Genomic DNA, 21,936 nt, shown 5'->3' on the forward strand with positions numbered 1-21,936 from the left:
TCGGACTTTGCACAATTTGAGCCGTGTGCTAATCCCACCACCTCTGTGAACATTGCAGAAATTCTACTCCATACCACAGATGTTATATCATTTTCATAAAGAGTTGGATAGCACACTTCCCAACATGGAATCTGCAGGTGCTGTAAGAACTCAGCAGATCAGGCAGCTTCCACGGAGAGAAATGGACAGTTGCAGCTTTGGGTTTGAGACCCTTCATCTTGAAATGTCTCGACCTGAAATATTGACGTCCATTTCCCTCCACAAGTGCTGCCTGACTGGTGGAATTCTTCTAGTGCCTTTGTGTATTGTTCCAGGTTTTGATCGTCTGCTGTGTCTCCTTAATTTATGCACACGTGTTTTTTAGCAGACTGGTTGCTTTTTGAATTAACTCACTGCTCCCTCTATTCCACAATTCTTGAAGAAGTCCAAAATAATCTCAAAAATATATGATAAACTATTATAGGTTACTGTATGTGTTATTTTATTGTGCATATTTATGTTCCAACAAGTGCACTAAGCCTCATATTCTCTCATATTTCTTCACAAATACAAGACCATTCAGTCCATCAAACCTATGCTATTTTACAGAGAAATTTCTTCAAAGCAATTTCCAAATTTATTTCCCTTTAACTCACTCAGCCCATGAATATTACCATAATTCTCTGACAACCCATCCACATAGGAAATAATTTACAGTATTTAATTGATTTGCACATATTTGTGATCCGGTAGGTGGTAAATGGAGCATCTAAGGGAAATCTACACTGTTACAAGTGACTGTGCAGTCTCTACATGGACAGCACTGGTGGTCAGGGTTGAACTCAGATTGCCGGAGCTGTGAGACAGCAATATTACAAGTCATTGGTCTCAAATCATTTTAGATCTGGAGCAAAACTGCACTTGACCATCAGGGTGAAGGTGATGGGCATATGAGAGAGTACAGGTGAGGGCAGGGATATTAGTAAAGAAATTAAGTTGATGGGATCATTCTAGGAGCCAGCATAGACTCAATGGGCTGAATGGATTCCTCTGTCATAGGAAATCAAACTATGGGAGAAAACTAAGAAAAACTATGTGGCTGTTGGCGTGCAAAGCCCAGCCCACAGCAAAAGAATCCACACATAGTTATCTTTTTAATACAGAATTTCTAATTGTAAGGCCGGAAACGTCGACAGTGCTTCTCCCTATAGATGCTGCTTGGCCTGCTGTGTTCCACCAGCATTCTGTGTGTGTTGTTTGGATTCCCAGCATCTGCAGATTTCCTCGTGTTAAGCTATAGCAATGATTTGAAAGCTTTTCACTGCTTGTTGAATACATCTTGTTATTGAAACAACTTACAAATTTCTGTTTAAATATTCATGGAAGAGACTAGATCGTGAACATTTGGAAATAATTCCAGGAGAACTTATCTGCATTTTTCCCATGATCAAACAATTTACCATAGTACTTGCCTCCTATATCCAGGCACTGAAACACCACTAAGGGTACTGTCCTTTAATGTAGTTCTTCAGAAAATTAACTGAAGGATAAGTAACAATATGACAACGGGGTATTTCAAGGAACATTTAGAAATAAAAATACAAGGTAACAAATGAGTTTCAAAGCCATTTAAAAGATTTATCATTGATTCAGTTCATAGATTCATGGAGTTAAACAACTGGAAACAGACCCTTCAACTCAAATTGTCCCTACCAGTGTCTGACCCTTATCTTCAAAACCTTCCCACCCATGTACCTGTTCAAATGTTGTAATTGTACAAAACACCTCCCTGGTCAACTTGTTCCTTATACCGGTGACCCCTGTTTCCATCCAAGGGGTCAGTGTGGACATGGTGGAGGATTACAAATCCCTGGGGATACGAATGGACAATAAACTGGACTGGTCAAAGAACACTGAGGCTGTATACAAGAAGGGTCAGCGCCGTCTCTATTTCCTGAGGAGACCGAGGTCCTTTAGCATCTGCCGGACGATGCTGAGGATGTTCTATGAGGCTGTGGTGGCCAGTGCTATCATGTTTGTTGTTGTGTGCTGGGGCAGCAGGCTGAGGGTAGCAGACACCAACAGAATCAACAAACTCATTCTTAAGGCCAGTGATGTTGTGGGGGTGGAACTGGACTCTCTGACGGTGGTGTCTGAAAGGAGGATGCTGTCCAAGTTGCATGCCATCTTGGACAATAACTCCCATCCACTCCATAATATACTGGTTAGGCACAGGAGTACATTCAGCCAGAGACTCATTCCACGAGATTTAACACTGAGCATCATAGGAAGTCATTCCTACCTGTGGCCATCAAACTTTACAACTCCTCCCTCGGAGTGTTAGACACCCTGAGCCAATAGGCTGGTCCTGGACTTATTTCCACTTGGCATGATTAACTTATTATTATTTAATTATTTATGGTTTTTTATATTGCTATATTTCTTCACTATTCTTGGTGGTGCGGCTGTAACAAAACCCAGTTTCCCTCGGGATCAATAAAGTATGTCTGTCTGTATACACAGCACAGCTTGTGTGGGAAAACGTCTCCCTCAGATCCCCTTTTTCACCACAGTTTTAGACTCCCCTACCCTGGGAAAAGAGCTGTGACCCTCTGCATGACCCTCATGATTTTATCAGCCTCCTTTGCTCCAGAAAAAATAATCCCAACCTATTCAATCTCCCCTATTAACTCAATGCCCCCAAACGAGGCAACATCCTTGGGAATTTTTTCTGCACTCTAAACTAGCTTAATCTCATCCTTCCTATAGCACAACAACCAGAACTGCACAAATTATTAACCAACATTTTGTACAACTACATGAAAATGACAATTTATTACCAAAATTATGAGTTTTATGAACCAAGTACTGATTTTTGTTTAAGAATCATTTCTATTAATTAAATAGTACAGAAAGCAAGTGGTTTCCAAATTCAAATTTGATTTAAAAACATTAAATTATAGCTCCAAATTTTCCCATGAATTTGGCCACATCCCCAGCAGAGGGAGGAGGAAATTAGATTAACATTCCCAGGGACAGTGGTTGGTCTTCAACTGTTATACTAAGTCTGTGATCACCAAAAAGTGAAGAGGTTTTTAAATCTTCTGCCAATGTTCATTCACTACTCATGACTCTGATGCTAATTGAGTTTCTTTCCCAAAAAAACATTTTGGCATCTTTTTTAAAATGACACTGCAGATGACTCATCTGGTGGTTGAAGGACACATTAAATTTCATATGACATTGGGCCAGCATGCATAAATTTTCTCCCAATTGGCAACAAATTGGTCAGGTTGTTTAATGTTCATCAGCCTCACAGCAATATTGTTAACTTCTAAAGGCTCATTGAAATTGCGAGGGAAACTTGGGATGGGCACTAAATATTGAGCTTTTCAGTGACGAAAAGATAAAAAAAACACAGTATGTATAGGGAAGAGTCCAGGTATAACCAAAGCTGTTGATATCAGCTGACAAAGCTTAAAGTGCCCTTAGCACTCAAAATATTTCACTTCCCTGAGGACAACTGAGTTGTGGAACAGAATTCTAAATCTAATGGTGAAGATTAATTTTTTTAACAGTCTTTAGAAAAGAATGTAATGTTCTGCGATAAGTTTATCACATTTCCTCAATTAGAATTCACAGATTTAAAACAAGGACCCTTTGCATCTCAGATTTTTTGATTTTTCTCCCCATTTAGAAAAGAGTCTGCATTTATTTCTGCTATCAAAGTGCATGGCCATGCATTTTCCAATATTGTATTTCATTTGCCACTTTCTTGCCCATTCTCTTAATTTGTCTAAGCCTTCTGCAGCCTACCTGTTTCCTCAACACTATCTGCCCCTCCACCAATCTTCGTATCATCTGCAAACTTGGCAACAACGCCATCTATTCCATCATCTAAATCATTTATATACAGCATAAAAATAAGCGGTCCCAACACCGACCCCTGTGGAACACCACTAGTCACTGGCAGCCAACCACAAGAGGATCCTTTTATTCCCATTCGTTGCCTCCTGCTAATCAGCCAGTGCTCTAACTTCCTTGTAATACCATGGGCTCTTAACTCGATAAGCAGCCTCATGTGTGGAACCTTGTCAAAGGCCTTCTGAAAGTCCAAATATACAACATCTACTGCATTCCCTTTATCTATCCTACTTGTAATCTCCTTAAAGAATTTCAACAGGTTTGTCAGGCAGGATTTTCCCTTCAGGCAACCATGCTGACTTTTGTCCTATCTTGTCCTGTGTCACCAAGTACTCCATAAACTCATCCTTAACAATTAACTCCATCTTCCCAGCCACTAAGGTCGGGCTAACTGGTCTATAATTTCCTTTTTGTTGCCTTCCTCCTTTCTTAAAGAGTGGGGTGACATTTGCAATTTTCCAGTTCTCTGGCACCATGCCAGAGTCCAGTGATTTTTTTGAAAGATCATTGCTAATGCCCCCGCAATCTCTAACGTTACCTCTTTCAGAACCCTAGGGTGCAGTTCATCTGGTCCCAGTGAGTTATGTACCTTTAGGTCTTTCAGCTTTTTGAGCACCTTCTCTCTAGAAACAGTAACTGCACCCACTTATCTTCCTTCACACACTACATCAGGCATACTGCTAGTGTCTTCCACAGTGAAGACTGATGCAAAATACTCATTTGGTTCATCTGCCATCTCCCTCTCTCCTGTTATTATTTCTCCAGCCTCATTTTCTAGCATCCCTATATCCACCCTCATCTCTCTTTTATTTTTTTACATACTTGAAAAAGCTTGTACTATCCACTTTGATATTGTTTGCTAGCTTGTTTTCATGTTTCATTTTTTCCCTTCTAATGATTCTTTTAGTTGTTCTTTGTAGGTTTTTAAAACCTTCCAAATCCTCTGCCTTCCTGCTAATTTTTTGCTTTGTTGAATGCCTTCTCTTTTGTTTTTACAATAGGTTTGACTTCCCTTGTCAGCCAAGATTGTACTATTTTGCCATTTGAATATTGCTTCATTTTTGGAGTTCATCTATCGTGCACCTTCCTCATTTCTCCCAGAACTGCTCTGCTGACATCCCTGCCAGCATCTCCTTTCTATTTACTTTGGCCAACTCCTCTCTCATACCATTGTAATTTCCTTAACTCCACTGAAATAATGTTTTGTCAGACTTTACTTTCTCCCTATCAAATTTCAGGTTGAACTCAATCATATTGTGATCACTGGCTCCTAAGGGCTCTTTTACCTTAAGCTCCCTAATCATCTCTGTTTCATTACATAGTACTCAATCCAGTATAGCTCTTCTGCTAGTAGGCTCAATGACAAACTGCTCTAAAAAGCTATCTCATAAGCATTGAACAAACTCACTCACTTGAGATCCATTACCAACCTGATCTTCCCAATTGACCTGCATGTTAAAATCTCCCATGACTATCAATGCATTGCCCTTTTGACACACCTTTTCTATTTCCTGTTGTAATCTGTGGTCCACATTCTAGGTGCTGTAGGGAGGCCTGTATATAACTGGCATCAGGATCCTTTTACCCTTGCAGCTTCTTAACTCAACTCACAAGGATTCAACATCTTCAGATTCTCTGCCACACCTTTTCACTGATTTGATGCCATTCTTTACTAGCAGAGCCACGCCACCCCCTCTGCCTACCTTCCTATCCCTCCGATATAACGTGTAACTTTGGATATTCAGCTCCCAACTACAACAAATTTTCAGCCACGATTCAGTGATGGCCACAACATCATTACTGACAAACTGTAATAGTGTAACAAAATCATCCACCTTATTTCTTATATTCCATGAATTGAGATACGTATAACACTTTGAGTGCTGTATTTGCTACCTTTTTGATTTTGCATCCCTAATGCACTGATACTCAGCCTGCTGGCTGCAATTTTGTCCTATCATCTCACACAAAATGCTGGTGGAACGCAGCAGGCCAGGCAGCATCTATAAGGAGAAGCACTGTCAACATTTCGGGCCGAGACCCTTCGTCAGGACTAACTGGAAGGAAAGGTAGTAAGAGATTTGAAAGTAGTGGGGGGGAGGGGGAAATGCGAAATGATAGGAGAAGACCAGAGGGGGTGGGATGAAGCTAAGAGCTGGAAAGGTGATTGGCGAAAGTGATACAGAGCTGGAGAAGGGAAAGGATCATGGGACGGGAGGCCTCGGGAGAAAGAAAGTGGGGGGGGGGGGGGGGAAGCACCAGAGGGAGATGGAGAACAGGCAGAGTGATGGGCAGAGAGAGAGAAAAAAAAACCAAACAACTAAGTATGTCAGGGATGGGGTAAGAAGGGGAGGAGGGGCATTAACAGAAGTTAGAGAAGTCAATGTTCATGCCATCAGGTTGGAGGCTACCCAGCCGGTATATAAGGTGTTGTTCCTCCAACCTGAGTTTGGATTCATTTTGACAGTAGAGGAGGCCATGGATAGACATATCAGAATGGGAATGGGACGTGGAATTAAAATGTGTGGCCACTGGGAGATCCTGCTTTTTCTGGCGGACCGAGCGTAGGTGTTCAGTGAAACGGTCTCCCAGTCTGCGTCGGGTCTCACCAATATATAAAAGGCCACACCGGGAGCACCGGACGCAGTATACCACACCAGCTGACTCACAGGTGAAGTGTCGCCTCACCTGGAAGGACTGTCTGGGGCCCTGAATGGTGGTGAGGGAGGAAGTGTAAGGGCAGGTGTAGCACTTGTTCTGCATCCAGCATCTACAGATTTCCTCGTGTTTGTCCTATCATCTGTCTGCTCTTCTTGACAGTCGGACTGCACACTATCTTTGCTTTTTTCCCATCCACCCCAGCCTGAGTCCTTCATTCTGGTTCCCACCTGCTTGCCAAATTACTTTAAACCCTCCCCAACAGCTCTAACAAACCTGCTCACGAGAATATTGGTACCCCTCTGGTTCAGGTGCAACCCGTCCCTTTTGTGCAGGTCATACATCCCCCAGAAAAGATCCCAATGATCCAAGAACCTGAAGCCCTGTTCCCTGCACCAGCTTCTCAGCCAATATTTATCTGTCAAATTATCCCATTTCTACACTCACTAGCACATGGCACAGGTAGCAATCCAGAAATTACTATCCTTATCCTACTTCTCAGCTTTCTGCCAAGTTTTCTACATTCTCTCTTCAGGACCTCATTGTTTTTCCTTCCTATATCACCAGTACCAATATATACCAAGACATCTGGCTGCTTTCCCTCCCTCTCTAAAATGCTGTGGACATGATCCAAGATGTCCCTGATCCTGGCACCTGGGAAGCAACGTACCATCTGGGTGTCTCGTTCATGTCCACAGAATTGCTTGTCTGTTCTTCGGACTATTGAGTCCCTTATCCTCTCTTCTCCCTCTTTACCTTCTGCACCATGGACCCATGCTCAGTGCCAGTAACCTGGTCTCCATAGCATTCCCCTGCAAGATCATCCCCTATAACAGATGCTCATAAATTAGACTTTCAAGTTATTTCCTCAAGTAAAAAGTACAGGTTGAGTACCGCTTATCCAAAATGCTTGGGACAGAAAGAGTTTCAGATTTTGGATTTTGGAATATATAATGAATAGCTTAAGATCACTATCATTTCTGATTCTAAATTTATGTGCTACTGGAAAGAAGTCTTTGTCTTACACATATTCATCTCATATATGTACTGGTGCAGTTATTCGGTGTGTTAGATTTACATCAGCGATGATTTTGGCAAATTCATCAATGAATTTCTTTGCTGTTTTGTAATTAGCAGATGCATTTTCACCAGAAATCTTTCAAAATTGAATGCTATGCCTTTTCTTAAATTTTTGCAACCAACCTGCTGTATGTTCACAATTACCTTCAATTTTCAGTTCATCGTGATAGATCTTTGCTTGCTTCATGATCAACATACCGTTAAGTGGTACAGTATATGTTTACTCTGAAGCTGATGAATCCACTCTTTCAATACACGATCAAGATCTTCATTTTTTACTTTATGGGGTGTTTTTCTATTTTTCATTAACTTCTGTTCATTACATATGTAAGGTCAGTTCTCAGAATTGTCTGTGGTGACCAGAGACCTGTACATTACTTGGGAACTTTCCTGGTGTGTTGTGGAATTTTCCATTTTATGTCAGCACTCAAAGAAATGTCAAATTTCAGAGGTTTTCATATTTTGAAATATCAGGTATTGAAATACAATACCTTGTAATAACTAAGCCATTGGCATCGATCTGCAAATAATAAACACCTCACATAGGACAACATGGGCACGCTATTGAATTGTGAATACTCAGGCAGATTGAATAGAGAGAAAACACACCAACAGCCAAGCTTTTAAATAGTAAGCTAATAGTCAGCATCTTAAATCAAGCAAAATTTCCTTTTCATTTACCACAATTTAACTTGTTTGTTAATTTGTATTATTATGTAAACAGATTAGCATAGACATTAGTTTATTTCAATGCTGCAGGTGTGAACTTGTACTTACCTGGAGTAGAACATGGTCAAGGCCATCTTCATGCTAGTTTGCATCATTCTAGAAATTTGACTAAATACATTCTGGCACAAGATGTACTTGAACATCCTTATTAAACATGCAATCCTCTTTTTGGACATGGTGTGGGGTCAATCTTTCACAATCAATGTTTTGCAACCTATGTGTTCCATAATTATCATTGACTATTTCAAATAAAGAAACACCTTTAAAATGTTGCACACACAAAATGCTGGAGGAACTCAGCAGGTCAGGCAGCGTCATTGGAAATTAATAAACAGTCGATATTTTGGGACAAGGCCCTTCTTCAGGACTGGAAAGAAAGGGGGAGATGCCAGAATAAAAAGGTGGTTGAGGGGAATGAGGATAACCAGAAGGTGATAGGTGAAGCCAGGTAGGTAGGAAAAATAAAGGGCTGGAGAGGAAGGAATTTGATGGGAGAGGAGAGCGGACCATAGGGGAATGGGAAGGAGGAGGGGACCTAGGGGGAGCTGATAGGCAGTTCAGCAGTGGTAAGAGGACAAAGTGGGGTTAGAAGAAGAGTGGAAGGGAAGGGAGTTTTTTTAATGGAAGGAGAAATCGATATTCATACCATCAGGTTGGAGGCTACCCAGACGGACTATAAGGTGTTGCTGCTCCACCCTGAGAGTAGCCTCATCTTTGTATAAGATGTGGTTACAGACCTACATGTCAGAACAATAATGGGAATCAGAATTAAAATGTTTAGCCAACAGAAGGTTCCGCTTTAGGCAGATGGAGCAGAAGTGCTCGACAAAACAGTTCCCTCATTTATGATGGGTCTTGCCAATGTAAAGGATGCCACATCAGGAGCACCAGACACAATAGATAAGCACAGCAGATTCACAGGGGAAGTGCAGCCTCACTTGGAAGGACTGTTTGAGACCCTGAATGGAGGTGAGTGGGCAGGTGTACCACTTAGGTCACCTGCAGGGATAAGTGGCAGGAAGAAGATTAGAGGGGAGAGATCAATGGACAAGGGAATCATGAAGGGAACGATCCTTGTGGAAAACGGGGTGGGGGGGAAGGTAAAGATATGTTTGGTCCCTTTGGAGATGGTGGATGCTGCAGAGGCTCATGGGGTGGTAGGTAAGGACAAAAGGAACTCTATCACTGTTAAGGTGGAAGCAAGATGGGGTGAGTGCAGATGTATTGGAAATGGAGGAGATGCAGGAGATAGCAGTACAATGATGAAGAAAGGAAAACCCTGTTCTTTGAAGGAAGACATCTCTGGTATCCTGGAATGGAAAGCCCCTTCCTGGGAACAAATGTGGTGGAAGTGAAGGAACTGAGAAAAGGGTAAGGCATTTTTAAAGGGTGGGAAGAGGTATAGTCAAGATAACCATGGGAATTTGTAGATTTATAAAAGATGTTGGTCAACAGCTTGTCTCCAGAAATGGGGACAGAGAGGTTGAGAAATAGGAGGACGGTTTCAGAAATGGACCAAGTCAATTTAGGGGCAGGGTGGAAGTTAGAGGCAAAGTAGCTGAAATTGATGAGCTGAACATGGATATATATGAAGCGGCAACAATTCAGTCATCAATGTAGCAGAGGAAGAGTTGGGGAGCATTACCAGGGAAGGCTAGAAACATGGACTGTTCCACGTAGCCAACGAAAAGGCAGGCATTGTTTGGGGCCCATGCAAGCACCCACGGATGCCCCTCAAATCTGGAGAAAGTGGGTGGAGCTGAAGAAGAAACTGTTGAGGATGAGGAGCAGTTCTTCTGGATGGAGGGGGTAGTAGTGGAAGGGAACTGGTTTGTTCTTTTAATGAAAAGAAGCAAAGACTTTTAAGGCCTTCTTGATGGGGGATAGGGACTGAACATCTATGGTGAAAATGAGGTGTTCTGGGCCAGGGAATTGTAAGTTACTGAAGAGATCAAGTGCATGATCTCAACAGTCATGGATATAGGTGGGAAGGGACCAAACCAAGAGGGAGAGAAGTGGCTTGTTATTTTGCAGTTCAACATTAAAATGCTCACTGCTAAATTGTCTCTGCTGCTCTACATTTGGGTCAAGCCTCCTCTACATTCCCTGACAGGATGGGTGAACCATTGATTGACCCAGCAGAGTATGTTTGCCTAAAGGAAGTCATTCATTGACATGAGCACATCATCCAGAAGCAGTAGGAAATCACTGAACATCTGCTCAACACTCTCAGCCAACTCTCCATCTCGATACAGCAACTTTCAGTCAACCTTCTCCCTCTAAACCCCAGATTTCAGTACCCAAATGCTTTGACAGATCGCCAGCCCAAGCCCGACACAGCAGCTTCGTGTCCCACTACATCAAGCTCCAGCCTTCTCTGTATTATATGGACCAAGCCAAGATTGCCTTCATCATCTCTCTCTTGACTGGGCGAGCTCTGACCTGGCTGCTACTAACTAGGACAATAAAACCACCATTTGCAATAAGTATGAGGAATTCACCTCTGAGATGTGCTGGGTTTTCGGCCATCCATGAAGCAAAAGAAGGGGTAACAGACTGATTATTTCACCTGCAACAAGGCTCATGCTTGATGCCGTATTACACCATGGAATTCAAAATTCTCATGGCAGGGTGAGGTTGGAATGCAGAAGTTCTGCAGGCCCATTACCATCATGGCCTCTCAGAGTGCTTGAAAGATGAGCAGTCTACCAGGAGATGCCCATTGACCTCAAAAGCCACATCACAATGGCCCTCTGTATTGACAAGCATCTTATGGAACAACCCTTCAGCTCATCAGCCAGAACCCCAGTTCTGTTCTCAGAGCAATTTCAGACTGCAGGACCCTCATCATTGATGCCTCCAAAATCCTCATAGTTAGGAAGAGCTTCCTTAATCACCCCCAAGAGCGTGAGCATCAGTGGAGGAACAATTTCTGCAGAGTAGCTGATCACCCATACATCAAATGCCCACTGCACTGGGGAAATGGCAAAACCAAGTAGAGGCAAGAGGCCTTCTATATGGTAAGCTCTTCCCATCAGCCCCTCGTTCCAGTGCCAGAGCCCAACACACTCTGTCTTCCACACCTCAACGGCTCTGTGTACACAGGAGGCTCTGCTGGAGTCTGGTGCTGCAAGCAACTTCCTGGTCCAGATTATTTGTGCAGCTTGGACTTCCTACCAAGCCTGTCTCTCACTCCCTCTTCATTGCGACCATTGATGGATGTCTCTTGGGATCTGGAATGGTTACAGCGTGCACACAGCCTTTGCACTTAGTATCGGAGAGCACCACGAGTCCTCCCTATCGACTCACCCAGCACTCCTTTCATCTTGTGTAACCCCTGGCTCTCCACTCATGACCCTCACTTCACCTGGTCAACTGTTTCAGTGCTGAGTTGTGGACCCACTTGCCAGACCAATTAGCTGCAAACTCTGTTGACTTCACACCATGAATCTATGGAAATGAAGGAAGCCCTCAAACTCACCAAATCCCACAGAATAGTATGACTTCTCCATTAGTAAAATGGAAGCCATCACCCTGCTGCCTCACAGACCTCACAAATGCACATCCAATTTCCCCCCAGGTACTAACCCCCCAAAACCTGATGTTATCTGTTCTCCCTCTCCCCTGCTGAGACACAAGCCATGAATGACTACATCACCAAAGCATTACAGCACAGCTTCATTCGAACATTCTGGTCCCCAGCCAGTGCAGGATTCTTCTTTTTCAAGAATGAAGATGGGGGTTTTTGTCCTTGCATTGACTACTGTGGACTCAACAAAATCACCTTTAAGAACCACTACCCTCTCCTCTTGATGGATAGTGCATTTGAAACAGTCCATTGTGCCCTGATCATCACCAAACTGGATCTATAGAATGCGTACAACCTGATCCATGTCCGCCAGGGGAAGGAGTGGAAGACAGCATTCATAATGTCCACTAGCCTCTGCAAATACCAGGTGATGCCTTTCAGATACTCCAACAGTCCAGCCATTTTCCAAGCTTTCATCAATAAGATCCTCCAAGACAAGCTACACAATTATGTGTTTGTCCACCTTGACACCATACTCATCCTCTCCAAGGTCCTCCAAGACCACATCCAATCAATCCTTCAGCATTTCCTTGAGAACCAACTGCACTGCAAGTTAGAAAAATGCCAGTTTCCCCACCCCAGTCATTTCATTCTTGGGTTACATCTTTTCAACCCAAGGCATAACTTTGGATCCAGAGAAAGCATGCACCATTGTTAAATGGCCCCAACTGTGCTCCCTGAAACAGCTACAGAGCTTCTTGGGCTTCACCAGTTTCTTTTGCTGGTTCATCAGAAACTACAGCCAAATCACTGCTCCTCTCACCTCCCTCACCAAGTCACCTACCTCATGGACAACCTGGAATGCTCCTGCGGACCACAAATTCGAGGAGATCAAGAGACACTTCACCACCGCTTCACTCTCCACCATTCGAACCCCTCCAGAGCTTTTGTGGTAGAGGTGGATGCACCTAGATGGGAAGACACACCCTTGTGCCTTGTTCTCGCACAAGTTCAACTCTACACAGCACCATTATGGAGTAGCAGACAGGGATCTGCTCAGCATTAAAAAGGCCTTGAAGGAATGGAGACATTAGCTGATGGAAAACCCCAAGCCCTTCCTGATCTAGACTGACCACCAGAAACCTATATCCATTCAACAGACACACCAACTCAATCCACATCAGGCTCACTGGGCCCTCTCTTTAAGCAATTCAATTCCATCCAAGAATAGAAAAGGCAGATGCCCTGTCATGACAATTCAACCCAAATGAAAGACAGATCCTTGGCCTAATTGCCTGGGACCTAGAGAACCAGATGTGCCAGAACCCTACAGCATGAGCCTGCTCCGGCTGATGCACCTAATGATCACGTGTATGTGCTGGCGGCCATGCGCACCGAGACCCATTCCTCACCCCTCTCTCGCCATCCAGTTGCGTGACTGGCTCTGAATTTTCTGTGATACTGGTTCTGGTGTGCCACCATGATCACAGATCTAAGTCGGTTTGTTGTTTGCTTCCCCTCAATGTGCCCAGTCCAATTCCTACAACCAGAAGCCCTTTGGCTCCTGCAACCCCTGCTGGTCCCTCAACACCTGTGGTTTCACCTCACCATAGATTTCATCATAGGTTTGCCACCTTCTGATAGGACGAAGGTGGTCATGACAGTGGTGGGCAGGTTCTCCAAAGTGGCCTACTTCATTGCTTTCCCCAAACTTCCGTCAGGCGTTGAGGCAGCAGACCTGGTTCTCCAACATGTAGTTAGCCTCCACAACTTTCCCCAGGACATTGTGCCCAACCAGGGCCCACAATTAATTTCCTGCTTTTGATGAGCCTTCTGCTTCCTCCTCCACTCGTCAGTGAGTTTGCCCTCTGGCTATCATCCACAGATCAATGGACAGTAAGTCCCTTCAATGCTTTGCCACCTCTAACCCTTCCACATGGAAGAAGTCTCTGCTCTGGGCCGAGCTGTCCCACAATCTACACATTTCCCCTGCCACAGGTACGTCACCCTTTGAAGTGCTTCATGGGTACCAAATCCTGTTGTTTCCCACGGAGGAGCCGTCAATCTGGGATCAGGTACCCTGTTGCTGGAATGCATGGAAGAGGACACAGAGGGTCATCCTAGCTGCCAACCATGCCTACTGCCTCTAGGCCAACCACCGGTGGCACCCAGCCAGACTTGTCTGGCATGGGGCATGGGGCTCGTGTCTGGCTGTCTATCCGAGATCTGTCCCTGAGCAGCAACTCCTGCAAGCTCTTGCCGTGATTCGCTGGTCCCTGCAAGATTATTCATCCCATCAATCCAATCACTTATCATCCCTGTAGAACACAGCAGGCCGAGGCCCGAAACATCGACAGCGCTTCTCCCTATCGATGCTGCCTGGCCTGGGTGTTCTACCAGCATTTTGTGTGTGTTGTTGTTTGAATTTCCAGCATCTGCAGATTTCCTCGTGTTTGCACTTATCATCCCTGCAAGATTACTCATCCCATCAATCCAATCACTTATCATCCCTGCAAGATTACTCATCCCATCAATCCAATCACTTATCATCCCTGCAAGATTACTCATCCCATCAATCCAATCACTTATCATCCCTGCAAGATTACTCATCCCATCAATCCAATCACTTATCATCCCTGCAAGATTACTCATCCCATCAATCCAATCACTTATCATCCCTGCAAGATTACTCATCCCATCAATCCAATCACTTATCATCCCTGCAAGATTACTCATCCCATCAATCCAATCACTTATCATCCCTGCAAGATTACTCATCCCATCAATCCAATCACTTATCATCCCTGCAAGATTACTCATCCCATCAATCCAATCACTTATCATCCCTGCAAGATTACTCATCCCATCAATCCAATCACTTATCATCCCTGCAAGATTACTCATCCCATCAATCCAATCACTTATCATCCCTGCAAGATTACTCATCCCATCAATCCAGTCACTTATTATCCCTGCAAGATTACTCATCCCATCAATCCAGTCACTTTTGGACCACCAACACCTCGCTGCTTGTAAAAAAGGCACAACAAAAACTCTTCTTCCTCAGAAAGCTGAAACAGGCCAAACTCCCACAAAAGCTGTTGCTTAACTTCTACAGACGTACAATTGAAACCATCCTGACCAACAGCACCACAGTGTGGTATGCCAGCTGTACAGCCGCTGAGCGACAAGACCTGCATCGCGTGGTGAAGGCGGCTCAGTGAATTGTCAGGATGGAGCTCCCAGGACGGGACACCATCTATTCCAGCAGACTCAGGAGGAAAGCAATCAGCATAACCAGAGACACCACACACCCCAGCCACTCCCTGTTTGACCCACTGCCGTCCAGCAAAAGGTTCAGGACACTAAAAGCCAGAACAAATAGACTGAGGAACAGCTTCTACCCCAGAGCTGTGGCCTCCATCACACCACTCCCACAGAACAATGACTGAAACTGTGAGCACACACAAGGACTCAAATACTTGCACTAACGGCACTTTGTGCATTACTGTGATATTCTGGTGCTGCTGCAACTTATTTTCTGCTACTTATTTATTTAATACTGTTTTTCTATTACTGTCTTGTTTTTATCTATCGCTTTGTTTGATTGCCTGAGAGGAAGCCAAACAGAGTTTCATTGTACCTATATATAATGACAATAAAGATCAATCAATTCAATTCAATTATTATCCCTGCAAGATTACTCATCCCATCAATCCAATCACTTATCATCCCTGCAAGATTACTCATCCCATCAATCCAGTCACTTATCATCCCTGCAAGATTACTCATCCCATCAATCCAGTCACCCATCATCTCCAGCTGCCACTGCTCCTTAGGATCACCCTTCCCTTCCATGTGTCCAGTCTCAAGCCTGTTGTCTATGGACCACTGAACTCACCTGAGCCTGCATCTCTGGATTTAAGATGCTGGAAGGTGTCCCAGTGTACACTGTTTGCCAGTTGATGGATTCACATCATCGTGGATGGGATGTGCAGTATCTGGTCGACTGGGAAGGATATGGCCCAGAGGAGAAATCTAGGGTGCTGTCTGGTTACATCTTGGATCCATCATCAAGGAGCCATCGGGTTTACCCTGGACTGTTGTGGCCAGCAGTAGCGTGGTTGTCAGGCCTGCACATGCAAACTCCTCCCAGTCTCCACCTAGCTAACAGGAGTAACTTGCCACTCCTTTCCAACGCATCACCTGCAGCCTATTTAAACCCAGCTCTCATCCACAATCCTTGATCACTCATATGAACCAGCCAGCCCCTATCAATTGCTCCTAGCATTCAGTTACCTTGTTGTCTGTGCTGTTCAGTATCTGTTCTCTCTTGTTTTTGTGCCCCCTCATGGCTTGTTATTTTGTAGTTGATTATTAAAGTTATTGCTCACCACAAAATCACCTTCACAGCTCTGCTTTTAGGTCAAGCCTCCTCTATATTCCCTAACCATTCTTGGCAATAAATTCCCAAACTATGTAAACAAAATAAAATAGAAACTTCCAACCTTGCATTCTGGTCCTGGACATCGATCTATGTAATACTTTTCATGAGGTTATGATCATTTTACTTTCAGCTCGTAAGTTTTTGTAATTAACAGGCAACAACAGGATAAGATTGCTGAATTTGGAGATGGGCAATTGGAAGTAGAAATACATTTAATAGAGCAAAGAAACTTGTATGCCTCGGTTATAAATGGAACTCCCACAATTTCAGCCTTGTTATATCAGTTTTTCAGTTATGTATACCTTGACGTCTATGTTTGTTACAGTAAATTGCACAAGCCAATCCTCTAAAATTGATGCTGCTGTATTAAAGTTTTATGATTAGAGACACTACATTTCTGCTGAATTAGGATTTCTCTTTGCAGTTTATGATCATTGCAGAAATTCAAACCTCATACCATTTCAGCTAAAGCTTATAATAAGCTTTTTAGATGTTCCTGATGCTTTTGGTGATACTGATACAGTATTTCCATAAATCAGCAGAATTAACTGGTATCTTCAGCAGTGTAGTTAAAACTGGGCAACAGAAGTCCTGAATATGCCGCACTGAATATTATGATAACATTCTGAATTTTTTTTCCTAATCTACTCAAAGCTGATGTACTGTTACATTTTATATTTATACTTTACTTCCTGCAATTATGGTGCCAGTATTGTAAAGCTCAAGCAGAATTTCCAAAATATATATTCTCTGTGCAGGTAAACATTAGTTTAAAATAGGGAATATATAAAACAACAGCATAAAAAGTAACAAGTTGTCATGTTTCATTGCCATTCAGTATGACAGGCCAATAGTGAAAAATGTATACTTTAACTATTGTACAACAATAAGTCACAGTTAATTATCACAGCATTAGGTATCTGTGGAGAGTTTTGTACATTCAGCAGGACATGGGCTAAGTAAGTGGAAATGTTAGAAAGTATGTAAAACAATTTCTGTGTGCTGTGCAATTACTTTCAAATAAACTTTATTATCATGTGTGGAATAATCACTTCATAATATACCCTCAAAGTCATCAGTTTAGTATGCTTATGCACTCAAATAAAAACGAATGTGCTTGCTGCATTTAATACTAACAGTAAAAAAAACACAGTGCTGACCATTAAAAAGTGAGAAACCTCCTCAGTAGGGTGGAAAATAATATTAAATAAAATAGCATTTGCATTTAGTTTGATAGGTAAGAAGCAAAACGGCTGATACTGCTGAGGGATTCACTAATGATATTAAAGACTACACAGCATTTCAGAATACGTGTTAGTAAGATCCTAATGTCACTTATGTCAGTCTCTAATGCAAACGAAATGAGTCTTTCCTGTAATAAGAAGCTTCATGGAATTAGTTTCCATTTGCAGAAAATTGCAAGAGGCAGACACTTTTATCTAAAAATTTCACTCGTGTCTAAGGAAAACTCATATTATTTGGTTACATTCCATCAGAACTAAAAATAACATTGTGCAAATTCTATGCATGCTAATGATGTATAGAAATCCACCTGCTTTCAGATAAAATGAGTTTAATTTTCTGTTGCCAACTGCCTGGTTGGCCTTTCATAAATTACTTATGCACAGCTATTATTAAAAAAGAGGAAACGCAAATTAGAAAAGTCTTCCTATCTCTCTGCTGGATTTAGGCAACCCGTTACTCTGACTGCTGGAGTCAGCATTTTGAAATAAACCCCACTTGCTTAAAATTCTTTACACCGTGTATGGTTTTGCATCATTGTTGTAATATTTTCTATTCAAATTTCTTCTAACTGGATCTTAAATCAGAAAATTTAATAAAAAATCAGAAAGATCTCCAATTGGACTCACTTGTCACTAACATAGTAGTAGCTTAAGTTTGTATTTAATTGAACTGCAATCAGATAAATCATTTTTAAATTTTATCATTTTTAGATGGGCGGTATTAATTTGAGTTCTTATGGTTTGGTACATTACCTTAGTGTACACTGGAGACTCCTTTCTGAAAATAGTTAAAGCTGAGGAAAAATGAATCAGTGTTTTCAATTAGTTCCCTGGGTTTCTAATTAAATGTACTAAATCCTGGTACTTAATAAAACTAAGATATTTGCCCAAATGATTGAAGACATCCCTGAGTCATATAACGTTTAATCCAAAATTTAGCTTCACTTAATAAGTTGACAGAATATTCTCATTAAAAATATCAGTTTTCCTAATTCCCATTTTAAATTTCAAAGTTAGTATTTTACATTGAGCGTAAGTATGGGCATGTCATGTGGGCTTACATTTTATACATTAGATATAAGATGATTGTCAGTGAGTTATAGTTCAATATTTAACTAAGTTGTACTGATATAAGATAAACTGCAGGGACTGCATTCGTAATCATGAATGTCCATACAATATCAAGATTTAATTCGAGTTTTAAAGTCCTGTAAACATTTCTCCATAATTTGAAATAATTTTCTAACATTGTACAATATCTTCCAGAGGCATATAAAAGCCTAATCAATAGTAACATTGTAAAACTGAAAGTAAAACTGATACTTTTGCCATCACTTTAATAATAGAGGAAAGGACTGAGGAAAATGGCTCAGATACATTTGCTAATTGACTCATTTATATGTGCATTGAAACATCCTTCAACTCAGTCAAAGATGTCCATTAGTCCTTGCTTCACTATGAAATCTTAAACAATCGGTTACCCCATTGTTTTCATTAAATAAACTATCTCTAATATATCCATAAAATATAAAAATAATTTGAAAAATTAGAATAGAAATGTGATCAAAGGTGCCAATAAGATTCATAAATATGGCAGCAACAAAAACAACCTAGAGTTTGGATATTCTTTGGCAGCTTATTCTCCTCTTGACTCCCCAAAGCATCTCATCTGCCAGGCATGGACCAGGAATATAATGAAATGCTCCCCATTTGCAGAATGAGTGCAGCTTTGACAATGCAGACTTGGTATTATTGAGGACTACACAACCCCCTTTAACTTTGAGTTCTTTCCCTACCAGTAACACACTTTGGCTGCAATCTTCCATCCACAAAATTAAATGCAGAAACTCCCTAAGGTGTCTTTGACAACATGGAAAAAACTAGGACATTGGGTTGAAGCCCTAGTAACTGAAAGATTAACATTGAAAATTGACACCTTTGTTGTTGGATAAGTATCCTATTAATCCACCTTGAACAGCACCATGGAAATATCTTTACTGCAGAAAGTGTAGTGATTCAGAAAAATGGCTCACTATCACTTTCCAAAGATAATCAGGCCAGAGAAGTGTACACTGGCACAATGCCTATATCCCATGAAAGGATTTTGAAAAAGTAACTTGAGATAATTCAGAAGAAAATGAGCATTTCTTTCTGCTTAGAACAAGAAACAGAATGATAATTTGATATTTTGCGAAGAACACAATTTACAATGGAACACAATTTCACCACCACAATTATTTGTATTTCCAAGAATTTTGGCTCTGCTTTGACCAATTCAGAGAATCATAACATGGAAAAGAAGATCATACATACCTGATCCAAGGAGTTTGAATCCTTTCCAGGTGACTGATTGACAGTATTGATATTGAATTCTTAGTTTATGGCTGCAAATAAAATTAAGAATTTAGCATTTCTACATTAGAATAAATTGAACAGAAAATATCTGTATTTCTAAATTTTAAAAAAACATACAATGTATGGTAGTCTATACCCTGGTTTGCAATGAATGCGCATTAACATAATTTGTAATAATGTAAGTATATTTCAAGGCAATTCAGAGAGGTATTATCAAACAGAAGTTGACATTAAGCCACATGAGTATAAATTGGGTGCAATGTTATCAAAGTTGTCAAATGGCATTTTGAATGAAGAAAGGGAGTGGAGAGAACTATGGGTGGAATTACAGAATTTAAGGGCTTAGCCTGGGTGAAGTACATATATCAGAAGTTTATCTAGGTCTTAGGCCTAGTGCATTAACTACATTCTACAGAGGAGTGATTGAGAGTGTGCTGACCTTTTGCATCACAACCTGGTACTCCAGCTGCAGTGCTGCTGACAAAAAAGCCTTGCAGAGGGTGGTTAGGGGAGCAGAGAAGGTTATTGGGGTCTCCCTACCTTCTGTTCAAGACCTCTTTCAGAGTCGATGCCTCCAGAAGACACGGTACATCATTAAAGACCCCTCACACCCTCTCCATGAACTGTTTGTTCTTCTGCCATCAGGTAAACATTACAGGAGCATCAAAACTAAAACCACAAGGCTACTAAACAGCTTCCTCCCACAGGCAGTCAGACTGCTAAACAGCTGTTCTATCTGACTCTGCTTTGGACACTTTTAACCTTCACTGGACACTTACAACTTGTTTTTAACTGACATGTGGCTGTTGTGTTTTACTATTTATTGTTATGTTTATTATTTAGTGTTGCGTTTGTTATGTTATGATTGCACTGCTCCTGGGAATCGCTGTCTCATTCTGCCCTGCAGAACTGATGTATGGTTAGAATGACAATAAAGTTTTTGAATCTTTTAGTGCATAGATAATCACTCAATCACAGACCAGCATCTTGGCTTTCTTCAAAGTAAACTAGAAGGTTCAGCATGTCACTGAACACTTTTAACAAACTTCTATGGATGTGCTGGTGAAAGTATTCTGACTGATTGTGTCATAATCTGGTACGGCAATCCAAATATACAGGAAGTTACCACCAAGTTCAAGAACAGCTACTCCACTGTAACAGTTCAGTTCTGCACAACTCTGATCTCTACTTCAGCATAGCAACACTATGAACACTTTGCTGTAGTTGTGTTCTTTCTTGTATAATTCATGTCTTTCTTGTGTATAGTGTATCTGATGCTATGTGCTTGTGATGCTGCTGTTTGCAAGTTTTTCATTGCAACTGTGCATACAGGTTCTTGTGCACATGAGAATAAACTGAGATTTGAGATACTGGATTTGGAGGAGTGTGAGGTAGTCAACAACTTAGAGAGTTATTGAGCTGGAGAAATAATAATAAGAATTGAGCAAAGCATTGAAGGAACCAGAAAACAAGGATGAGAGCCTTAAAATCATATAGATGTTTAGCTTGAAGTAATTGTGTGTCAACAAACAATGAGATGGTACTACTTCAGACACAGCACTGAAATATGATGTTTCAAAGGAGGCTGGCCAAGAGTGTTCTAGAATAAATAGCAAAGAGATAGTAAAGCACAAGGATAAAGATTTCAGCAGAAAACAAGAGGAGGCAGGAATGAAATTGGCAATGTTACAAAGGTGATCAAACTCTGAGTGATATCTGCATCTGTAAACTCATGGCTTCTTTGATCAAATTTCAGGTTCAAACACTCAAAAATGCAAATTAAGAACAGGAATAGATCAAAAATCTCCTCAAACAATTTAATAAAATCATGTCTGTAACCTCAACAGTGCATTCCGTGTAAACTTTCACTGCTCATCTCATTGATAATCTGTCAACCTCTGCCTTAAAGGTAATCACGCATTATCTGTTGAGGAAAAGGGGTCCAAAGATTGACAACCCCAAGGGAAAATAATTCTACTTTATCTACGTTA

This window comes from Hemitrygon akajei, chromosome 3 (genome assembly GCF_048418815.1).
Source record: "Hemitrygon akajei chromosome 3, sHemAka1.3, whole genome shotgun sequence".
Lineage (NCBI taxonomy): Eukaryota > Metazoa > Chordata > Chondrichthyes > Myliobatiformes > Dasyatidae > Hemitrygon > Hemitrygon akajei.